This window comes from Rutidosis leptorrhynchoides, chromosome 2 (genome assembly GCF_046630445.1).
Source record: "Rutidosis leptorrhynchoides isolate AG116_Rl617_1_P2 chromosome 2, CSIRO_AGI_Rlap_v1, whole genome shotgun sequence".
NCBI lineage: Eukaryota > Viridiplantae > Streptophyta > Magnoliopsida > Asterales > Asteraceae > Rutidosis > Rutidosis leptorrhynchoides.
This window is the reverse complement of record NC_092334.1, coordinates 98,167,923-98,171,991: the sequence shown is the minus strand read 5'-3', so window position 1 is coordinate 98,171,991 and position 4,069 is coordinate 98,167,923. Positions and strand designations below refer to the sequence as shown.

The following is a 4,069-nucleotide window of genomic DNA, read 5'->3' as shown; positions in this document are numbered from 1 at the left end:
TTGTAGAAAAATGTCCCTTGTAATTGTGAGTTTCAGTACCAACGAACGTTTGCTTCAACGGTATCAAGCCTCAGTGTGGAAGGGCCCTCGATTAGTTGCCAAGCAACCCGAGTTCAATTCCTGGGGGCGGAAGGTTTTCTCTCCAATTTCCCGCGATTAGTTGCCAAGCAACCCAGGTCCCGCGATTAGTTGCTGAGCATACCGGGTAGGAGTTTCCTTCTAGCGTGTGTGGGTATAAATGATGAGGGTCGTTGAAATAAATGATACACTGATGCAAATTCGTCGTTCAAAAAAAAGTTGTGAGTTTCTGCGTTTCCATGTTGGTTAACAAAAATCTATTAAAAAATACTCCGTAATGGTTTTTATATGGCTTATAAACGCCCCTTGCCGGTTTAGATGATGATCTGTGTGACAATTTTGATACGTAGCTTTGTGCCATAGCTTATAAAAATACCCATTCATAGTTTAGATCTTGGTTGTCAGAATTTGTTAACAATGGATATTTTCGATATGACTTTGTGTCATGGGTTGTAAAAACCGCCCTTTGTCTGTTTTGATGGTAGGCATTTGTGACATTGGTTGTAAAAAATGCCCCTTGTCTGTTTTGATGGTTGGTTTGGATATTAATTTGTCATGGCTTGTAAAATATGTCCCTAAAAAATTTTGATGGTTGTTTTCGATATGAATGTGTCATGGCTTATGAAAAACACCATTTGTCGGTTTCAAAAAGACTTTGTGTCGTGGCTTGTAAAAACTCCCCTTGTCGGTCAATTCATGATTTTGATATGACTTTGTGTCATGGCTTGTAAAAAATGTCCATTGTTAGTTTCATATAACTTTGTGTCGCGGATTGTAAAAGACATCCCTTGTCGGTTTTGAAGGTTGGTTTCATTATGGCTTTTTGTTAGGGCTTGTAAAAACCACCCCTTACAGGTTTCGATGGTTGGTTTCAATATGACTTTGGTTCATGTCTTCTAAAAAACAACCTACTTGTTTTGATAGTTGGTTTCGATATGAGTTTGTGTCATGGCTGTAAAAAACACCCCTTTTCGGTTTCGATGGTTAGTTTCGATATGACTTTGTGTCGTCGCTTGTAAAATACGCCCCTCATCGGTTTCGATTGTTGGTTTCACTTTGTGCAGTGGCTTGTAAAAAACGCCCATTGTTGGCTTCGATAGGTGGTTTTGATATAACTTTGCGTTATTGCTTGTAAAAAAAAAGCCCCTTATTTCGATGGTTGTTTTCGATATGACTTTGTGTTGCGTCTTGTAAAAGACGGGATACGTAACCTGCTTCTTTCTCACTTGATTCCTTCGCCATTGCTGAACACTAGTCTCAACATAAACGAACCTGATCAATAACTCAATCTACTTGACTTAATCTACAGGTTACAACAGATTTGTTCCAGATATATGCTTTATCATGTATTTATATAGGGTTCGTGATTGAACAGATGCGTCTAGTATTGCTGGTTGCTGACTACAGTTTTCAACATAATATGGTGTTTGTGTTATATCACTCATTTTTTGTGTATGGTAGTACTACTAGTTTTTTTCGCCCGTGCGATGCACGAGCATAAATTATGTCAGCTCTTTCTAAATCGAATTATCATCTATGGCTATTTTGGACAACACAAGGTAATCTAGATGTCGTGTTGTTCCTGTATAACCATATAACTACAAGTAAGACATTCATGAACTTTATGACACCTTGAAGAATACAAAGTGCACAAAAAGATACTTTTACATTTGTAGAGAAGTGAACAAATCTGATAACACAAAAAGATACTACTCCTTATAAGTGCACTAAAAATATCCTAGAATAGAATCAAGCGACAGATCAAATATATTTCTACATTTGCTTGATCGAAATAACCTAAAGTTTGATAAGATGAGTATTGACATAATTAAATCATGAGGTTCATGTATGTGAAAATGAAATGTAGTATAAATAGACAACAAATACTCGATATTCATTATACATTTGAAAAAGAGATCGTTTATAATGTAATATGTCATTTAAAATGTATGAGTTATGAGTTGTTTTATATTCTTACATGCAATTGGAAAGCTTTTGAAGTTTCTCATCTTTTATATTCTTACAAATTATAAGTTTTAGAATGTTTTTTTTTTCTTTTCAAATAATAAGTTTTTTTAGGATTCTAAAGCTAAGTAAAGAAAATCAACTGCTGAATTTGATGCCTTAGAACCTTAGATCAAATACTAATAAAATTATTAACCCCAAATGACTATACATATATATTAAGAGGCACCCAAACTTTGGTAGTTTGGGTGCCTCATTTGTATCAAAGTGACATCACAAACAAAAACAGTTTACCCCCTAAAAAAATAGTTTCACTCCCAAATTAGGGATACAAATTGTAAACTTATTATTTTATTATAAAAAACTTTAACAAACTCCACCAAAAATTTCAACGGGTCATATCTTCCTGTTCGACGCGAGTTAAATTATTCCGACAACATCGTTCAAATTGAAATAATTTTATGAACACAACGCAACTAACTATACGCGAAACGGACGTCTTTTAACTAGCCAAACTCTATTTCGTATTGTCGAACCAACTGGTGGGGAAATTGTGATAGACTGAATCAACATATCATCTATCGGACTCCATGATTTACGATCTAGATTAAGCATAATTCCTCAAGATCCAACTATGTTTAGTGGAACTGTACGAAGCAATATGGACCCACTTGAAGAATATACAGATGATCAAATATGGGAGGTACAGCAGTTTACTAAATTTAATCTGCTCACGCTGACATGTAGTGTTATACATGTACGTTATTGCTTACGTTTTCATTTATCTTTTCAGGCTCTTGATAAATGTCAAACTGGAGATGAGGTTAGAAAAACTGAAGGCCAGCTTGATTCAACAGGTTCTTCTACACTTCTTTACACAAGCTATAATTTCAGTTTTTGTATAAAGAAACAAACTTTTCATGACCCATATTTGTAAAATTGTTATAGTTACTGAAAATGGAGAAATTGGAGTATGGGTCAGCGACAACTGGTGTGTTTGGGGCGTGTATTTACTCAAGAAAAGCAAGATTCTGGTTCTTGATGAGGCGACTACATCAGTTGATACAGCAACTGAACATGATTCAGAAAACACTAAGGTAACATTTTTCAGATTCTACTGTCATAACAATAGCTCATCGAATTACCTCAGTAGTCAACAGTGACATGGTTTTGGTTTTAAAAATGGTTCGTATGAGCTCCATCTTTGTCATTCATGAAATCTCTACAGTAAACTTGTGATTCCTTTGATGTTTTACCAATGATCTATATGCAGGTGCCATCGAAGAATACGATTCTCCTACGAAACTGTTAGAAGATAAATCGACTTCATTTTCGAAGCTAGTAGCTGAATACAACATGAGGTCAGACTCTGGTCATATAAGTACTCAACACTGATTGTTAGCAACATGATGATACAAGGTCAAGTACCTCAACTTATTGCACATGTGATTAGTTAACTTTGAGATGGCGGTTTCCACTTTTTCAGAATGGTTGTTTAGCACTTTAGTTCTAATTAAGGAAATCGTTCGGTTTAAATGTTGTACATAATTATATAAATAAGGACAATGCTAACGATAGCACATTGCAAACATCTAACATATGAATATTATCCCAATGGCAGGCAGTACAAAGCAGTGTTATCTGACTTATTTGATCACAGATTCATCAGGGGTGGCAAACTAGATCAGTTGGGTTTGGATGGATCGACCCACAAACACTTTTCTGTTCTTAAATTCATTATTAATCATGTTACAAAACTATTTTATTACTGTATGAATTTATGTGATTTAGAATATTTTAAATACACTTCAGATGACTTTTGACCCATTTGACCCGCCCTAGTCATTCTTCCGGTTATTTTGGTTGAATCGTTTAGCTTAACCTACGTGTCATGTTAGAGTTATAAACATCAAAATCGACTCATTCGTACATAAAAGGGTCAAATGAACCATCTCTAATACATATGCTCAGATATGAAATTAAGTTCAAAGAAACTTATGAACAAGCAACAACGCCACAAACTCTT

The 4,069-nt window shown here is 35.0% G+C and overlaps 1 long non-coding RNA gene across 1 annotated transcript; it reads left to right on the top strand.

Annotated features, from left to right (window-relative positions):
• Positions 1–3,208: 3,208 nt before the first annotated feature.
• Positions 3,209–3,857, top strand: LOC139891211 (uncharacterized). Its single transcript, XR_011773569.1, has 2 exons — positions 3,209–3,462; positions 3,665–3,857. It is a non-coding gene; the product is annotated as an uncharacterized lncRNA (long non-coding RNA).
• Positions 3,858–4,069: the final 212 nt, after the last annotated feature.